The 11,510-nt window shown below is 38.2% G+C and overlaps 1 long non-coding RNA gene across 1 annotated transcript; it reads left to right on the forward strand.

Moving 5' to 3' along the window:
• Positions 1 to 1,614: 1,614 nt before the first annotated feature.
• On the forward strand, positions 1,615 to 8,946 carry LOC137096665 (uncharacterized). Its single transcript, XR_010909606.1, has 3 exons — positions 1,615 to 1,854; positions 3,315 to 3,456; positions 8,185 to 8,946. It is a non-coding gene; the product is annotated as an uncharacterized lncRNA (long non-coding RNA).
• Positions 8,947 to 11,510: the final 2,564 nt, after the last annotated feature.

Genomic DNA, 11,510 nt, shown 5'->3' on the forward strand with positions numbered 1-11,510 from the left:
TTGTGAAGTACAGCTGAAGCATTTTCAGCAGTCTACTGTAAACACTACATGGTGTGGCTAACAGATTGGTGTAAATGGGTGGTATCCAGAAACCTTTTACTGTTGCCAAATTATTGTGACCCCAGCATTAAGCTAAGTGGACCCCATTTAAGGTTGGGATCCACAGTTTAAAAGCAGTGGTCTATTAGGGATGAATATATCCACTTTTTGATTACTCCTGTTGCTTATGTTTTCAATCATACATATTGTTTATTTTTTTTCCATTCTTCTGTTTCTTCTCCCCCATTTTTGGTGCATACAAAATCTTCTAGATGGGAAAATGGTGATGGCAACTCTTTGAAGGCTCCCCAGAAAGGAGAACCAAAAGAATTCAGGGAGGCTATATCTAAAGTGACCCTCAACAAGTCATATCAAAATCCATCATTTTGACACCAAAACTGCCCTTGATGCAAACATGAGGCCGACTTATACATGTGTATGCATTTTTTGCATATGCATTTTTACACATCAAGTTGAAAGCATAAAAAGGTAAAAAGCCCAAAGGAGAATTTAATTTTGAGGAAAGTGGATAGTATAAAGTAATAATGATTGTCTTTTGAGAAAATAAAAAGTAGCTAGTGATATTGCTACTTGTATTATAAAGATACAACTTTAGAATTGAGGGGCTTTTTGAAAGACTTGAGACCCCCCCCCCCTTTTACATTTTAGGTATTTTTAAGTACTAAGTAAAGAGAAAAATGAATAACCAGATAATCCTAATTGGATTACACCTTGAATCCCAAGATGGAAGAAAGGTGGAGTATCAAACAAACAAACACATGTTTTTTTAAAAAATGTAGATGTAATGGTAATTAGTCATTTAAAAATAACTTTCTAAATTCATGGTTCCTGGTTGGCATATTTATCTGTTTTTTAAAAGATGTAACAAACTGATACACACACTCACACATGCATACTTTTCCCCCAAGATTCTGCTTCTTTTAATAGAAGCATGGGATGTGCCTCGAAATATTTAGTCTGTTCTCCTCTGTTAAAAAAAGCCCTCAAACTTCCTTCTTTAAAATCCTTTCTGTCTCCTTGGGCAATACTACCAAATCTGTTTAATCTTTCATAATCATTTATAGAGAATGTAGGCATGGAAAGATGTCAGCATTTCCGATAACAACCTATATATCCAGAGATTTATAATACCCATGAAACACGCTCTCAGGCATGATATTTGGCCTTAAAGCTTTCTACTGAATCCTACTGGTTTTTCTGTTGATTAAGAGGAGAATAGAGGTTGGGTTATAATCCTGCTCAGTGAAACAGAATGGGTGAACCTATATATTTGAAGCTTTTTTCCTTTCCCTCGCTGCACACAAAATGCTTTTTTAAAAATATCTTGAAGCATGGTCCTGCTTTCCATCATTCTGTTTTGGGTAGTAATTTTCCTGATGTCAGGGTTAGAAAGCCAGTTTAAGGGTCCAGCTCTGCTTTTTCTCCAGGAAATCACAACTGCATTCCATTCTGTGAGTGTGTTTAGCTGTGACTCCAGACATAGTCTATTTATTAGTCATGTGCACTATTTCTGTTCCATCTGTGTTGTTATGAGGAATGTGTTTCTCTGGTTTTGGAAACAAGAGTGCCAAGTGGTTTGTTCAGTTGGTTCCCAATATGAGATCTTGGGAATGAGAATAACAGGCAACAAGGCTGAGATTCCATCTACTTTGCCAAATAATGCAGTTTCAGACTCATAATGTCTGTGAAGATGGGGCCTGAGACATCACCCAGCCCTTCCTGGTGTCAAGCCCACGATCTGGTGAGCCCATCAATCCTGTCATCTTGTAGCTGTTCCTCGGCGTGGAAGACATGGTGGGTACTGACTATCAAATGAATCTACTCTGTGCACTATTCATATGATTTTATTCATCTCCCAGACTTCATTCAGTATTATAAATCAGTTGACAATGTAGATTAAAAGATACTCCAGCCAACTTGTTGTGATGGTTTGGACATTGGACTACAACTCTGGAAACTAAGGTTTGAATTCCTACACAACCATGGAAATCCCTTGAGCAAGTCTCACTCTCTCAACCTCAGAGGAAAGCAAAGGTAAACCTTCTCTGAAATAATCCTACCAAGAAAACCCTCTGTCTCCAAGATTATATTAAAATCTTCTCTAAGATTGTATTAGCAAAAGGAAAAGTCACTATATGACAGGTCAAAGCAGAAGGACATGGGAAGCAAAATGGAAGGGTCTCATTTACAGAATAAAGGGGAAAGATAAATATACGGTGTTAAATAAGACTATTCTCAAGACTGAACAATTGTAATAAACACAGAAAAAGTACTTAACTGTTCCTGGGTGGGTGGGTGTGTGTGTGTGTGTGGTGGTGGTGGGATTGGGAAAAATACTGTTAATTTCAAAGATGGTATGTTTCTATGTATTATACAAAAAAAAAGAAACCAAGAAAACCCTCTGTCCTGGAAGCATCCTAGGATGAAGCTGAGAACACAGGAAGAGGCTTCCTGAGTTTTCATGAGTTAGAACAGGGCCAAGCATAGGGGGAGGGGAAAGCAACAGTTTTTTCCGTGTGATGTCCTCAGCGATGAGGGCAATACAGAGTGTGGGGTGATGGTTTCCTCCACTGCCCCATGGATTTACCATGCTGCCTGCTGAATGCTCCCACTGTTGCCTATATTTGGGACTTCAGTGTGTTGAGGTCTTATGACTGATCACAGTGGAACTCACTTATACAGCACACCTTATTAAGAAATCCTTCTGTGTCAACCAGTTAAAAGCCACAGACCTGTCTAAATGCAAAAAGTCTTCACCTGTATCTGAATAGAAACCAGGATGAGGTCAACAGAGCCTCCTGTGAGAAGGAATCCCACTATCTAGGACTAGCCAATGAGGATGTTTTTCTCCTGTGTCCTCACCAAATGTGTCTCTGAAGGTGAGAGCCAATAAAAACTCTACTCAAAATACCTGACAATTAAATAAGGCTCATATAAGTTTTTTTAGATATTCTAAACTTAAACTGTAGGCCAGGTGTTGTATACTACTGCACTATGTTTATTTAATTCCCTTCTTTCTCCTCCTTCTCTGTCCTCCCATAATCTCAGGATGAATACTATGTGAGTAACACGGTGATTTGCTATATTAACCCCATGTAAGTAAGTGGGTATGGGTCTGTAGAGCTTGAACTCTATTAAAATCCATGGGATGTATAAATGTCTACATGCTGGGATCTCAAGCCTGATCTCAAGTCCTTAATTTTGTTTTGTCAAGCATTATGTCTTAGTTTTTTTGTGTGCGTTCTTTCATGCAGTTGATAGTTTGGTGCTGTGTTGCAAAATAGAACAAATTAGAAGAAAATATCAGCCAATAATGCAATGGGATGTATATCTTCTGAGAAAGCCCATGATTCACCATGTAGAATCTGTGAAGGATGAAACCTAATATTTCTGAAAGTAAATATTTTTTTTACTTAAATCTTCCATGAAAGCTTTCTTGTTATCAAAATAACCGGTATGCACTTCAACTGATGTTACTGTTAAAAAAAGAAAGGAAGTTTGAGATTGCAGTTCTAATTTGTTCACCTCTTTGAACTTGTTTTTGTAAAGCTCCCATTCACAAAAGATGTGCCATTATCTTTCTGTCTAAAGTCCCAGTTCTGTCACTGAAAGCTTCTTGAGTTGTATAGGGGCACTGATTTTTATTAGTTCTAACTTTTAAGGGTTCATTTTCCCTTTGAGAAAACACATCCCTTTGTGGATGTGAGCTCTTCGTAATATCAAGAAGATACTCTTTAAAATAAGAAGTTAAGTGTCAGTTGCTTTGATGACGGCTATTTCAGGTCCATGACATTCAGTTTATTATACTTTTTCCCCTTTTTTCTATGGATTAGATTGTGTGTGTTTGTGTGTATTTGTACACATTGTCCTTTCCTGCACAATAATAAAACTGAAATTAAATGACTGGAAGCAGCGCATTGCTAAAATTAAAGTCAGTAGGAGGTTTAACCCAAACCGTAGTTCATGAGATGTTAGGTAGATTATCTAATAGCCTACATTAATGGCAATGATTTTTATTGCATTATCTCCCTTCAAACATTGATTCTTAGTATGCTACATTTAGAAGGGAAAGGAAAAAGAAAAACAAATGATGAGCTTCTTCTGCCCTATAGTTGTTCCAACTAGAGTAAACCTATTGAATAGCTTACAGAATGGTAAGTAAATGCTCATACAAATGTCATTGATCAAATGGTTTTATTCTATATAGGATAAGCAATTGAATGTATATGACATTTCGCCTGCATCTATGGCAAGCATCCTCGGAGGTAGTGAGGTCTGTTTTGGTCTATTCTGATTTGTTCAAACATAATCTGAAGTTTCTTCTACATTGCCATATAAAATCCACATTATCTGCTTTGAACTGGATTATATTAGTCTACTCTGCTATATTATCCAGCTCAAAGTAGATAATTTGGAGTTTATATGGCAGTGTAGAAGGGCCTTAGTCAATTGATCTTGGTCTCCCCCAGTGGGAGCTATGCTGGTTCCATTTTGATAGGGTACAGAAGCACAAGAAAGAAAGACCAAGTCAGATACAATTTCTCTTCTTCACTCTGCTATCCAAAATAGACCTTTGAAACCTTATAGTTGGATACATTTTTAAAAAATTCTTCTTCTCAGTTTTATGTTCTATCACCCCAAGTTAAAAATGAGCAAGTAAAATTGGAAGAGGGGACTAATCATTTTCCATGTCTTTCAATAAAAGACACACAAGACTCTGGGAAGCCATTATTCCATTGTGTGACGTGGCCTCATTGGCTATTGCATCCAGACAGTCTCTTTAATGTGGGAGTTCCCACAATTAAAAGGGGTCCATCCAGATGACATCCCAGAGAAACATGAATTCATTCACCACAAACCAGTAAAACCCTAGTTTGTCATGAATTTAATTGTTAGTGAGTTTATTCCATGCCTTTTTGGAAGACGTAGGATAAACCCATTACTTCCACTGTCTGCTCCTTCAAAAGTTGTGGGATTTTGAGGAGACAGTCCAGACAGTAGTTCCATGGTTTTCTGGGCTAAATTAGCTCAGAAAACCACAAGAACACCAACCCCCTCTCTAAAACCCCACAGAACCCCTTTTAAAAATAAATAACTTACTTGACATCCATTAATGTGGTGCTGGGGCTCTCCTGGCATGTGTGGACGAGGACCTGAAAACATTCACAATTTTAAAATGTGAATATTCCTGGGTTATAGAGTTGTCTGGATGCACCTCATGTGTGTTGCAATACTGTCTTCTCCAGTTATATATGAAGTTTTCAAATCATATGGAAAAAGATAACCATGCTAAGGTTATCGGTCTCTAGAAAAGTGAGTCAGTTTTGTTTTTGTTTTTTGTGTGTGAAAGTAGTCATGAGTATATCTCTTAAAATGTACCACATAAAACAGATAAGATATCAATTTCCCTATGATTGGATTTCACAACTTCATTGAGTTTTTGTGAAAATGAACAAAAACTTTAAAAGTATTATTTTAAAAAACTTGTGTGTATAGGTGTCTGTGTTTGTATATAATATTTTTAAATTGACAGCTATATGCATGAGTGATAGGTGTGTCCTATATCATCAGTTATGTTCACTTTCAAACCGTGCCCTCAAACATTAGATGCTGGAGACAGGCAATAGAGAATGTCTGTTTTTATTATTTAGTCCTTCATAGCAAAATGCACAGATACATCTAAATAGCAACTTTGTAAATGTTGGACTGCATGGGTTGTTTGTTTGCCTAAGATTACAGACAAATGTGTTTCATTCACATTGTAATGCAAACACACCAAATTTGTATCTCCTGAATACAAACTGAAACAAATAATATTTATCATACTCTTTAAGTTTCAGTGCATTTAACTATTCTGAAATTGTGTGTTTTGGTAGAAATTATACACAAAAAAATTCGTGAATTAGTTAAAGTATCACAGAAAAATGCATTATAGTCACTGTTTTGTAGAAATTTGCTCTCCCGGCATTGAAATAATGTGACCAGACAACAATTTAAACTTTATTGATGAATTACAATAAACTCATTAAGGGGAATGAACTTGATGTTGGATAAGCTGAGGCAGTTGGCTCTCCCAAACCTCCTCCTCAGCTAATTTGGGTGAGACACCTGAGTCTCTTGAGTGCACTTCTGCTTGAGTTGTTCTCAGGGTGACCCTTTAGGGAAGCTTAGAGTATTTCTACCCCAAGTCACAAGGCTTAGTGGGGCTAAAATTCTCACACATCTCCAAGGCCATTCCCATTTGCACCCATTTTGTTTATCTGAACACACAAGTGGGGATGTCTGTTCCTGGTCTTCACCAATACAGGGTACCCTAGGTGTACATTGAAATGTAAACTAAATCTTATTTTTTCTGCTGGACAGCCTATTTAAGGCTCCACCGTATCCAATTTTAAATTCTTAAACAGTGTAGGGTATATAAAGAAATCATAAATAAGGGGGGGGGGGGAATCCTAGCCAGTCCCAAAGCAACCGCATAAATACACTGTTTTTAGGGCGGGAGGGTGGGCCAGCATTAAAACTTGAATGTGAGAGTTGTGGGCCTGCTGTCATTAAATTGACAAGCCTCACCCCATGCAAGTAGTCCCAGCTGGGGCTGCTTACCTATAGGCCTCTTTCAAATAGCCGTCCCTTCCCAGCTGGCAGGAAGGGGAAACATAATTCTATAGGAAGGCAATTTTTTTAAAAAGAAGTGCAAACCAAATGGATAAGCAATTTCTTTTTAATTTTTTTTCAGAGTGAGATTAAGCAAATTTGGTTGGGAAAAATTATAATCTGAGAGAAAATAAAAGTAATAGATCAGAAATGATAATTGTTATATGCTTAGTGTGTGTACATGCACACATACACACTAATAGAAAATAGAATCTTGCTTTTCTGTCTTCTGTCAGATCCTGTTAAAAATTATATTTGTGCATTATTTCGTTTCTATGTCCCATGTGGCTCCTCTTACATAACCCAGTGGATGTGCACTTCATAGCAGGTATTTTGTGTTTTAAATCTGAATGGCCCACTGACAGAGCCATTATTTTCAAAATGTTTCCAACATGAGACTTTGTTCCCTATGGTGTGAGTTCAGAAGGGGGCCTGACATGCTCTTTTTAAAGTAATGCCCTCAAGTTAAACTCACTAAAGAGTTCAGAACCTCATTCTGCGGGAAGCAGTGGCATACACACAGCCTTGTCCTGTCCTGATGGTGCATCCTGCTGCTCAGTAACTGCTGGCTAATTTTCGCTAGCTTATTTCACATCTTTTAACTTGAATTATCTTTTAAATCTTGAATTGGAAGGCAGTAATTGCACAATCAGTCACCTGGTGAGAAGAAATGTCCCCCTCCCTTTTCTGAGATGGAATATAAGCCATAAGAGGAAGGCAACACTGATGCAGAACAGGACTTGTGGCTCCTCTGTGTTGATGGAGTCATAATGCTTTCATGTCTATACATTAGAAGATCTTTGCTCTTTAGTTCAGGCAACATTACAGACAGGTCTGGGTTCTTGGGTTCTTTTCATAGTTTCGGGATTCAAGTTTTCTAGTTCTTTTTATGGTTTCGGGATTCAAGTTTTCTGGGACTTTTCTATGTTCATGTTGGTTATCCTTGCTTAAGTTTCACCTATGGACTCAAGGTGCCTTTGGATTTTGGACTATTTTTGACCTGTCTTGCAACAGGCATTTGATTTCTGACTGTTTTAATTTTACATCTGCTTTCTTTATTTCTGCTGTTACTACCTATAACTTTTATGTCCTTTTTACAATAATCTGTTTACCGTTTTTCTGGACTCCTGTGTGATGCTCTGGTCATAGGTGGCTTCAGGTCTGGGGTGTGACACTGAGTGATATAGATGCCACAGGAAATGTTTCATGGTGGTATGACTAAGGTATCTATTTCTGGTGTCAATAAGCAGGATATATGAAATATTAACTGCAGTTGCATGCATAGGATGTGTCATTCATATAAATACACCAAGTCTGACAAGAAAAAATTACATTAACACAAGTGGTCCATCTTGTCCCACTGAAGATGGGATAAGACGGACCACTTGATGAGATATGTGAATATGAATCCCAAGAGAACTGCAAGCTACCCACATTAAAATCTTTTTTTTCTTTTTTTTTCTTTTGCAGAGATCTTCCAGGCAGAAGAAAAGTCATATTCTAAGCCTTTCACCCTTTCTGGCTCTTTGTTTCAGTGGGGAAGGATTGATCTACCCCATTTTCAAGTCTGGAATTGATTTAAAGGGGTGTATCTTAGGAAGGTATAGGCATAGCCTTTCATCACACCCTGAACATGTCCTTAGTATGGGTTATTTTCTATCTTCTCTGACATCAGAGCTTCAGATGAAAGTCAAAGCAGGTGTCTGCAGTTATCTCTTCTCCTCTATCAGTGCACTTTTCTCTCTGTCCTCAGAACAACAGATACAGCATATCTTCTTGCCCATAGAATTTCACATGAGTCCAAAAATTCATATTTTAATGTCTATCAGGCTGTGCTATTTCATGTCAGATCTCAATAGAAAATTATAAAGAAGAAAGAACAACTCTTTTGAAAATAACACATTGCTCTAGAGGTATAAAACATGATCAGTTTATATTATCTGAACAAAACCATCAGCACTCCAAATGTAGGAATTCTCTTTTGCTTAAAAGTAGACCTAGCCATCTACAATTTATTCAATACAGTATTTTGCTTGAGAAATACACCAGTATTAATTTGTGTAAACTTGCATGACAGAAACAAGATAAGACTTCTCTATTCAGATGTGTCATATGGTTTAATGGTATTCATAATGCAAATTTGGACTGCAATGGCAGGTGTTCACCAGTCCATAAATTAAACAGATGTTTCTGGGTTTCAGTTGTTTAGTACTATTGTTTTATTTTTTCTCTCTGAACACTATGAGTAACATAAATTACTATTTAGAAAATTAAAGCTTTCATGAAATCAGAAGTGTTGACTGTTAACTCGTCTATTTTACTAAGGTTGAGAATCTTCTTCTTTTTAAAATACAAGTTAGGAATGTAGTCCTAAATGTCCAAGATAGCCAAGGGCCAATTGAGGCAATACTAGGTTAGCTACAACTGTACTGAGTCCAAACATCTCCTGGTCTAGCAATGTTGGGAATTGCTTAGCACTCTCTTTGCCCTATGCTAATTTTTACTGATAGTAGGAATATGCCTCTGGGCTGGATAAGGCTGGGATCTAGTTTAATCCTTCTCTGCTATTTCTGAGGCTCCTTTATGGTCAGATCTTACCTAGTAGAACGGGTTTGGCAGCCTCCAGCTCAGTTACTAGATCTCTTATGTAACTTACCACCTCATCACACAAGGTGATTCTAGCGTCTTAGGATGCTGTCAGAATATTTGCTGCTTGGAACCTCATGCCACCCATCACACAATGTATGGTGACTTCCGGTGGGGTTTCTTGGAGGAAGCCCTCAGAACACAGAAGGCTTTTGTGTTCTATAGACAACCACAGGGGCAGCATGGGGGGCAGCCTTGTGGCGACGCTTCCCCAGGTGAGATGAGGAAGTATCAGCTGTGGGTGCTGTGGGGCACAATGCAGAGGGATTGCCCTGTTGCTTGTGCAGAACATGCTGCTTTCTGTGCAAAGAAATTATGCACAAATTCTGTTCAAAGTAAGTCCTGAACTGCAAAGAATCTCAAAGAATCCAGATTTCTACATGTCAAGAAACACATTTCTTATCACTTCTTAAAAATATTACCACCCCTATTTTGGGTTGCACTGCCTATCTTGAAAGCATTTAAAATCTAGTCAGTCCATATTCTACAAAATATATATTACAATACACATAACAATGCTCAAAATATAGTGGACACAAGACAGGAGTTTAAAATTCATGATTACAACTGGGTAGACCTGCCGGAAGAGATAGATAGATTTATGTGTTAGGGGCAGATTGTTCAGAAAAAGGTGATCCAGTAGATAACCTGGACCCAAATCATGCAGGGCTTTAAAGTCAAAACCAAGACTTTGTACTTTGCCTTGAAACTAATTGGCAGCCAGTGGAGTGACTTTAATATGGCTGTAATATGCTCACTCCTGGATATTCCTGTAACAAATCTGGCTGCCGTAGTTTGAACCAACTGGTGTTTCCAAACTTGGTACAAAGTTAGCCCAATTTAAAGTGCATCGCAGAAGTCCAACCATGAGGTTACCAGCACATACACTACCATCTTTAGGTCCTCCAAATCTAGGAAAGGGCACAGCTGGTGTATGAGCCAAAGCTGCTGGTAAGCACCTCTGACCATTGCATCTACCTGGGCTGACATTTGGAGAGACTGATCCAGGAGCACTCCCAGGATGTAAACAGGTTTTTTCAGGGGGAGTGTAACGTCATCTATAACTGGTTGGCACACCTCTATTCCCAGATTAGGACCCCTGATGGAAAGCACCTCTGTTTTGTCTGGATGCAGTCTCAATTTGTTTTCCCCCATCCACCCCAATATTCCTCTAGACATTCATTCAGATGAGACACACTATCCTTAGCTGAGGCTGTTTCTGAAGGCATGAAGAAAAATATTTGGGTGTCATGAACATACCAATAACACCCCGGCTCATGCCTCTGGGTGATATCTCCAAGTAGTTTCATGTAAATATTAAAAAGCATTAGGGATAGAATGGCACCTTGTGGGTATAACAGCTTTTTTTTTTTTTTTTGTGGAGCAGCTACACTCAAGCATTTGAAATCTAGTCAGTCCATATTCTACAAAATACGGACAACAGAACAACTGAAACACAGTGCCTCGAATTCCTCTCCAAGCATTCCAGAAGGATACCATGGTCAAAGGTACTGAAAACCACTGAGAGGTCTAGAACCACCAACAGGGACACACACCCATTATCCGTGTTAAGACAGAGATCATCCACTAAGGTAACCATAGCAGTCTCAACTCCTTATTCTGCTCCGAAATCAGTTTGACATGGGTTCAGAAAATGTGTGTCACACAAATGGATGGCATTCAGAAACTTCATTATTGCCAAATTTTTCAGAACCCAAACATTGTGCTTAGGAGATCCATAGCTTAAGACTCAGTGTTCTCCTGAAAATTGTCAAGCAAATTTATTTTTAAGAGAATGGTGAAGATAAATATATATATATATTTCTTACATGGATGAAACAATTGTTTCAAAGTAGCTGTAACCCTGGGTTACTAACCCAGTTATAACATAAACCACTGTAACTGCCATGCCAATATCTTTAGGTTTGTACTTTGATAAGCCATGACAGCGATGTATGAAGAAAATCTGCAAACTCCAAGATTTCATAGCCTGGAAACTGTGGCAGTTAGTGGTGTTTTAATACTATCATTGTAGGTAGTGAAAGGGCCCAATGTGAATGAAACAAATTTCCACCACTATACAGTTCCTAATGGTAAACTGATTCAACGTCTGCCATTCGCAGGGAGAAAGAGAAGGTCCCTGAGGTACT

This window comes from Anolis sagrei, chromosome 3 (genome assembly GCF_037176765.1).
Source record: "Anolis sagrei isolate rAnoSag1 chromosome 3, rAnoSag1.mat, whole genome shotgun sequence".
Classification (NCBI taxonomy): domain Eukaryota; kingdom Metazoa; phylum Chordata; class Lepidosauria; order Squamata; family Dactyloidae; genus Anolis; species Anolis sagrei.